This window comes from Danio aesculapii, chromosome 24 (genome assembly GCF_903798145.1).
Source record: "Danio aesculapii chromosome 24, fDanAes4.1, whole genome shotgun sequence".
Classification (NCBI taxonomy): Eukaryota; Metazoa; Chordata; class Actinopteri; order Cypriniformes; family Danionidae; genus Danio; species Danio aesculapii.
Genome location: NC_079458.1, coordinates 7,147,222 through 7,160,478, shown reverse-complemented (window position 1 = coordinate 7,160,478; position 13,257 = coordinate 7,147,222). Strand labels below are relative to the sequence as shown.

Sequence of the window (13,257 nt, the reverse complement as noted above, 5' to 3'; positions counted from 1 at the left end):
TGTGAACCATGTGACGTGTGTTTACATCCTCTCAGCTGTTCCTCGAGAAAAAACAGCGCTGCTTCTTTCAACGCCGTGAAAATCTATACATCACACAGCAACAACAGCGCTCAAAAACACCGGCTCTAATGTGCATCCAGTCTGTTTGGCTCGTGCAAAGCCTGAGCCCGATTCATGGCTTTACAAAGGTCAGTGAACATTGTTATTCCGCAGAGAAGATGCCGACATTTTTGTTTTGTTGCTTTGCGTTGATCTGAGCAAGATGAGGAACATGTGGCAGGCGTTTAAAACGCAAACCTGATCTTTTTGTGCAGCAATGCACGACGAAAAAGCTCAAAATGGGTGTTGTGAAGAATGCACAAATGTTGTATTGTGTGTTAAGTGGATTGATGTGGCAGGCAAACACAATGCCACGGTCTTACTAGTTTTCCCAGTCGTGCAGCGTTTAAATGCCACCTAACAGCATGGATTTCTGAAGACATTCAGCAGTTTTTGTTCATCTTTGATTTTGTTACCGCCGCAATTTATAAAAACAAGTGTATTTCTTGCCAGATGCTGTAAGTTTGTTAATACTTGATGAATATTAATAAACAAATAACTAAAAACCAAAAATAGCAACACAACAACCATTTTGAATACTCGATTTTGTTTGACAACTTGCCTATTTTGTCTTTTTAAAATGCATTTATTTGCATTATTTTCGTTACACAGACACAAACACATCACTAACATAGGCCAGATACACGACACAGCTCTCTTTAAATATTTTAGTACCATTGCATATCCCTTTCAATTAAACATGTAGACTTATTGAATTCATTTAATGCATCTTTGCATTTCCTGCTTGAGAGATTATGGCGGATCTAAACGTGCAAAACGCTTACATTTATTTCTCCTTTTGTTTTATTTGACTAACACTTCTTATTGGTTCAGATATTTGAGTAGATTTAAAAAAAATCACTGCGCTTGTGGTTAAAGTCTGCTTTGTTTTAACGCAGTGCGGATGTGTGTAGTGTTTTATAAGTGCTTTAACTCGACTGCGTCGTGAACGGTAGATCTGTACGCGTGTGGATGGAACTCGGCGCTGACCGTCACGCTCTACGTCACTATCCACATGGTATTAGCATCGAACATAAATGTAAACAAACAAACGAACGGAAGCGTCGCAAATGCGGCTTTTCTCTTCAGAAACAACAGTCAGAAAGAATATAATATCATTATATGGCATATTGGAGCCCTATTTTTGTTGAGCCGAGGTTTATGACAACGAATTTTATCATTTATCTAAATAACTTAGTTGTTCTTGTTAGCATCGAATTACTGTTGTTTAAATATTTTTTAAGAATTACAAGTAACTACTTGCTAAGTACCAGTCTTTATGTACTGTAAACAACAGCAACAACAAAATCTGAAACATTAGGCTATAACAGTTAAAGTGATACTCATAATAATAACATTAAAAAGGCCATTAAACTCTAAAAGCTACTTTTGTAATGATTGTAATGGTTAATTTATTGTAGAATTGATATCTTACCAGTTTGAATACACACTTGTTAGATCTTCTTTGCCTTTTTTCCCCTCCCCCATGTTGGTTTTGATATCCAAACCAATAACCGAATGTTAATTATTAGATTTTTCTTATTATGTTAATAAATCTTAAGAGTAATTTAAAAGCATTCATAGAACAAACCCATTTGCGTCTTGCTCTGTGCGTAGTTTGACTCAGTTTGACCTGCACAAACATTAGCAAACATCTCCACAACCTCCCACAAAACCTTGAAAATTGAGACATTCCTTCTTGTTATCTTGAACTTGAACACAATCGCATTAAACCACCAGAGAAAATCATTGAAGCAATAAACACTGGTGGTCATAATCTTTCATTAGAGTCACAACTAATGTCTATTCTGTTGGAAATAAGTAACTATTTAAATACATATGTACAATTGTGTGTTTAATATATAATTTCTATTAAGAAACAGGCCATAACATGATTTAAAAACCCTAAAAAAAAATCTCATTCGATATGCAAAGGCCATATTTCACCACAAAATCAAAAAAGATATTATACACATAAAATATTCATATAAATATTCACGTTCACTTTACATTTTTAAACATTTTAGCTTATTTTTAATAACTAATTTCTTTTGTCTTTGCCATGATGACAATACATAATGTTTTATTAGTTATTGTTCAATACACTAGTATTCAGCTTAAAGCGACATTAGGCTTAACTAGGTTAACTAGGCAAGTTAGGTTTGTTTGGTCTGTGGTCAAGGCTAGGCAAGTTTCATTATCAAGCACATTTCATACACAGTGGCAATTCAAAGTGCTTTACATAAACAAGAATAAAAGAACATAAAAACAGCAAAGAATAAAAATGATTAAAAACAGATTAAACAGGTTGTAAAGGAATGAAAAAGTAAAGAAAGACATAACAGTGCGATCTGTGGGATGTAGCACAGTGCTCATTCAGTAAAGGCACAGCTAAACAGATGTGTTTTCAGTCTTGATTTGAATGTGCCTAATGTTGGAGCACATCTGATAATTTCTGGAATCTGATTCCAGCAGTGGGGGGTGCAGTAGCTGAAACTTAGACCGTTCAGTGATTTATAGACAAATAATAATACTTTAAAATCTATTCTGAATGTAACTGGGAGCCAGTGTAAATACCTAAGGACAGGTGTGATGTGCTCGAATTTCCTGGTTCTGGTCAGAGTCTTGGCAGCAGCGTTCTAGATAAGCTGCACCTGTCTGACTGTCTTTTTGGGAAGGCTGGTGAGGAGCCCATTACAGTAATTTACCCTGCTGGTTATAAAAGCATGAACAAGTTTCTTTAAGTCTTCACAGGGAACAAAGCATCTAATTCTTGCAATGTTTTTGAGATGATGGTATGCTGATTTACTAACTGCTTTGATATCTTGTTTTTTTTGTTGTTTGACCCCTAGAGCCAATCGAAAAAATAATTACTTATGGGGGCTAATAAAATTGACCTCAGCAATATTTAATTAGACAAAATAAAGTAAGATAAATAAATAAATATTAAAATATAAATAAATAAATATTCAAAACTAAACTAATAATAATAGTTTTATTATTATTATTATGATTATCATTTATAAATATTATTATTAGTTTGTTTTTTATTTATTTATATTTAAATATTTATTTCTATTTAAATATAAAGAAAAATAACAAAAACTTAAATATAAATAAATATTTAAGACCAAACTTATAATAACAATAATAATTTTATTGTTGTTATTATTATAAATATCATTATTAGTTTGGTTTTTATTTATTTAGATTTAAATATAAATAAATATAATAAATACTTAAATAAATATTCAAGACCAAACTAATATAATAATTTTATTATTATTATTATTATTATAAATATTATTATTAGTTTGTTTTTTTATTTATATTTAATTATACATATAGTAAATACTTAAATATAAATAAATAAATATTCAAGACCAAACTAATAATATTGATATTTCTTATTATTATAAATATTAATATTATACTTTATTATTATTATTATTATTATTATTATTATTATTATTATATTATTTCATATTATCATTATTTATGTGCCCTACAGGGTCGGTCCTGTATTTGTTGTGTTGGTTTTCTCTCTGTTATGACACGTTTCTGCTTATCCAGTCCTGGAATGAATCCTCTGAGAGTTTGTGGTTTCCTCTTTCACTGGGTCAGACAGATCGTACAGGAGTCAACATGAGGCCAGGAGCCTCCAGTTTGGATGCAGACTGTTTAAATGTGTCCCTGTGAAACGCAACACTCTGTAATTAGCAGGACAGATGTACGTCGTAATGCATGGCTGACATGAGGCTTCAGAAGAAAAAAAGACCTAATGAAGGCTACTTTAATTTTAGTCTTAATTTTAGTCTTAATATCTTCATTAGAACTGTAAGCATATTCATTCTGGCCGAGCATCATTGTAGTGTGATAATGCTGCAATTATGCAACCAGCAAGTTTAAACACGTTAATGACGGATCAGCTCAGCTTTATAACAAACTGTTCCAGTTCCTCCTGCTAACCCAATAACAATCCAGCAATTGCTCAACCTGCTCTACAATAAAAACCAGTTAACAATGGCATGAAAACCACCATTTGTCTATTAACATTTTTTATTGATTTACAGTGTTATAAACGGGGCTCGAGACCTGTTTGTTAACGCTCTAAGTGGCGCTCTCTTTTGTAACTTGTATACTGATGTACAGAGAGTCTCTGTAGGGTTGCAATCAGGTCTTGTACAAAACAGAGTAGGAGGTTTGACCCAGATCCTCCCTGCAGTATTTTTAGTGCAGGAGACTCAAAGGGCAGCAGTACAGGAAAGCACTGAAAAGGAAGACAAATGCAAAAACAAAGAACAAGGATGTAATGGCGTGGTAGACTGAAAAAACATACATTAGTGAACTCAAAAGTTTAACTTTGTTAGTGTTTAGGTCGTCTAATGTCGTGAGTATTAAAAACGTTTAATTAATTCGCCTAAACAAATCTATTACAATTGACAGATTATTCCGCGCGACCTATATATGCTGTAGTACCGCCCAGCCTTATGTCAGAAATGCTACGAATTGCATATCTAATTCAATTCTGTTTATACCGTGATGCATAAATGAGTGGGCGTGGCTAAGTTTGTAGGCGTTTAGGTCATCTAATGCCAAGAGTATTAAAAACTTTAATTAATTAACTTTAAAAAATCTAATATGGTTGATAGTTCATTTTCCGAAACCGTCTAGTCATATATCTGAAATGCTATGAATTGCATGTATAATTCAGTTCTGTGCATATCGCGACATTTAAATAAGTGGGTGGGCTAAGATTGTTAGCGTTTAGGTCGTCTAATGCCTTGAGTATTAAAATAGTTTAATTAATTCGCTTAAATCTATTACGATTGACAGTTTATTCCACGCAAACTATATATGGTGTATTACCGTCCAGTCCTATATCAGAAATGCTATAAATTGCATATCTAATTCAATTCTGTGTATACCTCGACATGTAAATAAGTGGGCGTGTCCATGTTTTTTTGGCATTTATGTCGTCTAATGCCTTAACTATTAAAAACTTTTCGTTAATTCGTTTAAAAAAAAAAAATCTATTATGATTGATGGTTTATTCCGCGCGACCGCCCAGTCCTATATTAGAAATGCTATTAATTGCATGTATATTTAATTCTGTGTGTAGCGTGACATGTAAATAAGTGGGCGATTGTAATATTGTTCATAAGTGGGCCATGTTCGATAGCGTTTAGGTCATTTAATGCCAAGAGTATTAAAAAATGTTTATTTAATTCGCTTTAAAAATGTATTATAGTTGAAAGTTTATTCCACATGAAAAATACCGCCCGTCCTATATCAGAAGTGCAATGAATTGCAAATCTAATTAAATTCTGGGTATACCGAGACACACACCTATATATATATATATTTTTTTTTTATTATTATTTTTTTTTTATTAATGAATTATTTAATTTATTTATTGTCAATCATATATGTTTTTATTCCGTCTACATCACAACGTTTAAATTAGTTGGTGTGGCTAAGTCACATGCAGTCCGTGTAGCAAGATCAGGTCATTAATCTGAGATGAACTTTTACCTATGATTTAAATTGAAACTGTGAATGTGAGTACAGAATAACTCCGTGTACAATGTTCCTCAGTAAGTTAAACAGACCCTGCTGACTAACAGCCTCTGCCAGGTCCTAATGCCCGCCCAGTGATTGGTTCACATGGGGGTGCTATACACCTTTGACTAAAATGAAAGTAAAGTGTACAAATAACACAAAGTTGTCATAAAAAGTTTAATCTTTACTGATGTATTAGTCATAATATATAGAAAAGAAATTGACTTATTGACCGTGACACCAATCATAGAGAGCTCAATTCAGTATCTGATCTATTGATCAACAATTAATTAATTTTTCAGTACCATATAGCTCCCAAGTAGCCTGCCGCTGGGTCCTAGTGCCTACCTCATGAGAAATCTGTTTAGGGACTAGTGAAACATTAATGAAAATTAGGGTGAAAATAGTTCTGTCTTGGAAAAAAGCATTAATTGGACACCTGATTTAAATGTTATCATTTGATTGAATGAGAGGTATCAGTAAATATCAGCTGATAGATATGAGGAAGTAGGGGTCTTCTGCGCCTACTAGTAGGCTCAGAAGGTTGTTATCATCCATCCACATGGTTTATCAGCTATAGTAATTGAGAAGACTCCAGAGCCAGATCTGTTTTTACAGTTGGGTTTAGAGTTGGGGTAAACGTTAATAAACTACTATAAATGGGAAATTTAATACATAATATTAATAATTCTCACACACTTATGACCACAGCCGTATGTGATCTATAGCCAATTAATCATTTGGATGGATGATTACAGCCTTCTGAGATTATCAGTAGGCGCAGAAGGCCCCTAATGGCCCATACCAGAGAAGAGGCGCAGAAGTATGCTGGCCCATATCTATCTGCTGATAACCACTGAAGGATAATCCTATTTAATCAAGTGATAACATTCGAATTGGCTGAGTTTAAATCATAAAATCACAAGTCTGATTTTAATGTATTGTGAGAAGCTAACACTTTTGGGGAAAATCTCAAGTCTGACTCTGTAAACGAACACTTCTGAAAAACATACAGGATTGCGGCATTAGCTATGGAGTTTGAATATCTCCGCAAAAAATACTACATTTAACATTTAACTTTACATTTAGGGTCCAAATTAAATAAAAAAATCATTTTAATTTCTGAAGTATTTACGTTTATTATATCCTTTTGTGGATTTTGGAATAATTGTCTATTTAAATGCTTATATTGTGAAAAGTATTGTTACCGTGTAATAAAATTACTCATATCATGAAATAGTATTTTGTTCATACCGCCCACCCCTATTTCTGAAAAAAAAAAAAGTATTGATGACATCATGCTGCACAAATGGGAGTGTCTACCTTTTTGGTCCAATAACATTTTCTCCAGAATCTACACAGCATTTAAAGTAAAAAAAAAATCCCTCAGATGTTCACAAATTTTTTTTAAGAATCATAAGTAGTGTTTTGGGCGACAAAGTGGCTCAGTGTTTAGCACTGTCATCTCACAGCAAGAAGGTTGCTGGTTTGAGTCCCGGCTGGGCCAGTTGGCATTTCAGTGTGGAGTTTGCATGTTCTCCCCATGTTGGTGTGGGTTTCCTCCGGGTGCTCCGGTTTCCCCCTAAAGTGCAAAGACATGCGGTGTAGGTGAATTGCTCAAATTCAAATCTGACGGCACGCACCGAGGCACAGAAAGAAAACATGCAGTGTAGGTGAATTGGATGAACTAAATTGACCGTAGTGTGTGCATGTGAATGTGTGTATGGGTGTTTCCCAGTACTGGGTTGCTGCTGGAAGTACTTCCGCTGCATAAAACATATGGAGGAATAGTTGGCGGTTCATTCTGCTGTGGCGACCCCTGATAAATAAGGGAATAAGCCCAATGAATGAATGAATGAAAGTAGTGTTTTTCACTAGTCACTTTATTATCACTTTATTACTAGTCACTTTATATTGTTGAATTGGTTGCATAGGTCAGCAGTTACTACTATTATTATTATTATGCTGGCTCATACTTAACCTGTTTTTACACATATGATCACACTGGTATGATCAGCCTTGGCTGGCCCCTGAAATGTACAATCACACCGGTGTGATCAGAAAGTTCAGAGTGCACGTCATCAATTGCTCAAATTCAAATTTGGTGGCCCGCACCGAGGCACAGAAAGAAGACATCCGATGTAGGTGAATTAGATGAACTAAATTGACCGTAGTGTATGAGTGTGTGCATGTTAATGTGTATGGGTGTTTCCCAGTACTGGGTTGTGGCTGGAAGTACTTCCGCTGCATAAAACATATGGTGGAATAGTTGGTGGTTCATTCTGCTGTGGCGACCCCTGATAAATAAGGGAATAATCCAAAGGCGAATGAATATATGAATGAATGAATGAGTGAAAGTAGTGTTTTTCACTAGTCACTTTATTGTACACCTTAAACCTACTAAGGTATTCGTCTTCAGTTGTGAATAATGAATTCTATTACATCCAAAGGATTTGTTGTGGAGTGAGTTTCCTGTAAAAACGTTCTCATTTGCATGCAAACGTCTCCGGGTGTTCTGGCAAATCTGCTATTTGACATCTGCAAATGTCACTTTAGGCACTTTGCGAGAACGAGTCCATTTCTAATCCCAGCTCTTTCTGACTAGCAGCAGCAAGTAGAAATTCACCATTAATTGGTTTGTGATGTAAACTGAAATCTGTTGTCTTTCTGAAAAGTGTGTGTGTATGTGTATATATATATATATATATATATATATATATATATATATATATATATATATATATATATATATATATATATATATAGATGGATAGATAGATAGATAGATGCATATATTTGAGCGCTTCGATTTCAGTAGGAAGTTTATCAACACGACAAATAAAACCAATTTAATGGGCTCTTTTTAGATGGATGGTTCTTTCGCAAAGCCGTCTCTAATTGGAGTGGAGAATGGAGTATTTCGATGTACAGTAATTGGCCTTTTCTTGTACTCACTGAACCATTGTAAGTAAATAAGCCTCGTGTTTGTTTGTTTGTTTTGTTTTTTTTTTAATCCAGATCTGGTTCAGGTTCATGGAAATCCTTGTGGTCACAGCTCTTCAGCTTAACTCAATTACCAAACATGCAAATTCTGACACTTACTAAATGTCCTTTCTGCAGCCTAAAATGTCACTTATGCTTTCAAAGGCTGCTCGGTTGTTAAGAGCATAACCTTTTTTTGAAACCAGACTCTCTGATGTCCTGAATATCATATCTTTTTTATATTATGTTATCATTTCAGACTTGTAATAAGGAGTTTTTCAAAGGCTCTATTGTAATAAGCTGCTCTCTACACTGTTGAACTGGTTGCAGAAGTCAGCAGTTACATCATATTAAAGTATTTATTTACTTATCAGTACTATTATTATTATTATTATTATTATGCTGGCTCATTCTTAACCCTTTCACGCATATGATCACACCAGTATGATCAGCCTTGGCTGGTCCCTGAAGTGTACAATCACACCGGTGTGATCAGAAAGTTCAGAGTGCATGTTATCAATTGCTCAAATTCAAATCTGACGGCGCGCGCTGAGGCACAGAAAGAGGTGTTCAGCGCTTGACATTCAAATACACATAACTACAAGCAAAACATAGCATTTAAGTTGTCTGAGATGAGATACCATGCAGATGTCTATGGAGATGGCAATCATAGTTATTTTTCAGTATAACTGATGTAAGACACACTGTTTGTTATTAGAATATTTTCTCTATGGAGTAAATCCAGCAGCTCAGATCTCTCCTGTGGTTCTTGCTAGAAGGGATACAGCTGGGATCGGAAATTAATATTAGGCCATTAATATTATTTATTAAATTAAAGCAGCATGGATCCAGCAGCATGGATATAGGTGATGTGTCTGAATTTGAACGAACTCAACTAATAAAACACAAAGTCCGCCATTCTCCGATTCTCGTACAGCTCTCCCGACAAAAATGCTTGCTGGATACAATCTGCTTTCATAGGATAAGAAAACTCAGCTATAAAAAATAATGAGAAAATGACACTCACTCCACTAGCAGATTCGCGCTACGTCATCGATTTTAATCCCGCCCAAAAAATTAGTTTAAACCTGAAAGATGAAATTTGCTAACAAAAGCTAAAAAAAACTGTCCAGTTTTTCACACAATTAAAGCTGACAGGTGCTAACGGTGTCTTAACTGATGCTCAACACACACAAATCTGTTAAAATCTCAAAAAAAGTACTCCAGGGTTGCTTGAACCTTTAAAACGCATTGTTGTAGCTCACGTTACTGAGATTGTAATGAGTAATAAAATTACAAAAAATTAATTAGTCATGCAATATATTACTGCAAAAACTACTTTAATCACATTACTTTTTTAATATGTTACCCCCGATTCTCTGTTTATAGTTTATAGTAGGGCGTCATGATATTTTTATCGATACAATTTCAACAGATGACTTAAATAGCTCTATTTATAAAGTCATTACTTTAGATTGAGTGGGATGATTTTGTAGGGGAGTGAAGTATAAATATATTTTGATATTATTTATTATATACATAATAAACACAAAAAAGGATTCAAAGATGATCCTTTGGATTTACTCAATTGTTTTTTATTTAATTGGTTGTAAACAATTTATTTGGGCTGAATTTAAACAAACAAGTTAAGTTGAACATTACTACATTTAATTAGTTTAAATTCTACATATATAAATTGTTTGCAACAATTTTGCAGACATCTTTTTTCAGTCTATAGTCATAAATAAACACAGTAGAGCAAACATCAAAGTGAAGTCACCCGTGCTTTATGGTTTTCTGGAGAGAGAAACCTTATTCAGGAACATAAACTAAATAATCAAATGTAAAATAACACTGCATAATCTTCATCATATAAATAATTCAATAATATTAATCTTTATTAAACTACTTTATGCACTACTAAAATGCTTTAAACTCTCTTAAAATGCTCACATAGTCACAGGCATTAACACACATGCAGATGATGAACTTTCACTCTGTTATGGTTGCATTCTGCAGTGCCTCCACCAATCTTCTGTGTTTTGACCTGTGGTTTTTGGTCATCTATAATATTCTATAATATCTATAATAATATCTATAACATCTATAATATCTATAATAATATCTATAATAATCTTTAATACCCATAATAATAATAATATCTATAATAATCTATAATATCTATAATAATAATATCTATAATAATCCATAATATCTATAATAATATCTATAATAATCTTTAATATCCATAATAATAATATCTATAATAATCTATAATATCTATCATAATAATATCTATAATAATCCATAATATCTATAATAATATATATATAATCTATATTAATAATATCTATAATAATCTTTAATATCCATAATAGTAATAATATCCATAATAATCTATAATATCTATAATAATAATATCTGTAATAATCCATAATATCTACAATAATATCTATAATAATCTATAATAATAATATCTATAATAATCTTTAATATCCATAATAATAATAATAATATCCATAATAATCTATAATATCTATAATAATAATATCTATAATAATCCATAATATCTATAATAATATCTATAATAATCTATAATAATAATATCTATAGTAATCTATAATCCCAATTTACATTACGTATCTTACAGATGCACATATTGCGATGTCAATGCTCAAACGATGTATTTTGCAGCCCTAGAGATCTGATTTATGATTTTTATTTGGAGAAACCTAAAATGGTCTCAGAAGTATTACACACTGCAATAATTATTTGAGACCAAAAAGACTTGCCTAATCCAAACCCTAACCCACACCAGCGCATCATTCATTTAATCAAAAATATCAGCAAAGTTGGCACCAATGTCGTAGTGGTTATAGGCATGGGACGATAACTGTTTTGAAGGTATACTGCGGTTTAGAAAAATTGAACAAATTTTCTGCTATACTGTTCCTATGATATATGTAAGATCTTTTTTATTTACTTTATTTTTTTATTTTTTGTTTTTTTGGACAACAGTATCTACAACAGAAAAGCTCTTCAATGATGCCGTTTTAAATTGTAAAGAAACCTTGAATTTTTGAATCAAAGTCAATAATTCATTTGAATTATTTAGCCTGACATGTTTACTGCTCCAAAATATATGAAATGTTTCTCAAAATGAGATCTATTGTGTTCAAAAGGGAAAAAAGTTTTAGTTTTTTACCCAGACATTTAATAAAATTATATTTTAGAGCAGTAATTAAAATACCATGAAACCTTGATGTTTTTATCCAAGGTTATCATACCGTCAGAATCTTATACTGGCCCATGCCTAAAGCCTGGTTTATACTTCTGTGTCGAGTGATTGGTGTGACCTATGGCACATGCCTTGTGCGTTGTCGTGCATTTACACTTCTGCATGCTGTTTGTGTTGCTCTGCAATAACAGAGCTAGCTGCCAATATGCTTTTATGTTTCTCTGTGTCGAATTTATTCACTGGTGTTTTGTTTTTTTGGAACTTGCTCAGAGGCGTACAACAACTTTAATCATAAGATAAACACAAAACAAAACTTTCCATCTAGAGCTCCTTCACGGGACTCCGCACTTGTAAACACTCGCTCCAACAAGTTCACGTGGCTCTCGGTCCTTCCCACACTCGTGAGTGCTACCAAGTCGACCAATCACAGAGCTTGCGCTTAAAAAGCTAATCTTTAGCACCATTATGCCAGTCTTCAGTGTCACAATGCTCAAATAATATTATCAATAATGAAAACTGTTAATACCTAGGCACTTTTAATTAATAGAATACATTCTTCTCCTTTTTAGGGCTGGGCAATTAATCGTAATGTATTTAAAATCAATATGCATAACCTATAGTCGATTAAATTTTTTTTAGGTCTATTTTTTTTATTTATTTATTTATTTTTTTTATTTTTAAATTTTTATTTTTTCCAATTATTTTTCCTACTGCGTTTGGAGTCACGTGACCCCGCTCTGTTAAGACTGATTTATACTTCTCCGTCGAGCGCACATGTATGGTCTGGCACAGCGCTTGCGCACCTTTCAAAAAAATGTATTACACCATGCGACGACACATAGCACAAGCTTTGTGATTGGTCGGTTTGATAGAGATGACGAGCATGGGCGCAGATTAATTTCAGTTGTTCAATGATGATGTTCAATAAATAATCATAGACAGTAGATGTTTCCTTCAATTATTTTTAAATCAAGTAATGCTCCCTTCATTCAAAAATCTTTCACTGGTAATATGTGAACATATTTACAGTGCAAAACCTGTCAGGGAACTGTTAGGGCAAAAAAAAAAATTAAATAAAAAAAAATAAAAAATCTTTCATTTATCATAATCGAGTTAAAATGTTCAATTAATCGAGCCTTTGATTTTACGCCAAATCGCCTAGCCCTATCTCTGATGTTTCTAGAGTGTGTATGTGAAGTTTCAGCACAAATAATGTTTTCTAACTCTTTGAAACTGACCTATCTAGGCTTTGATCCTAATTGTGACATTTTAGTGAGTGTCGCTTTAAATTTAAATGAGATTGTGCTCTTTTTCAAAAGAGGGCGGAGCTACAAATGCCTGTGTGTCAGCATAGTGGCAGATTCACAAACAAATCT

The 13,257-nt window shown here is 33.1% G+C and overlaps 1 protein-coding gene across 1 annotated transcript in view; it reads left to right on the top strand.

The window, feature by feature from the left end:
- Window positions 1-13,257, top strand: part of pcmtd1 (protein-L-isoaspartate (D-aspartate) O-methyltransferase domain containing 1) — a 34,737-nt gene continuing 21,480 nt past the window's right edge. Inside the window, exon 1 of the mRNA XM_056450995.1 lies at window positions 1-188. The gene's annotated coding sequence lies outside the window, so the exon portion shown is untranslated. The remainder of the gene's footprint in view (window positions 189-13,257) is intronic.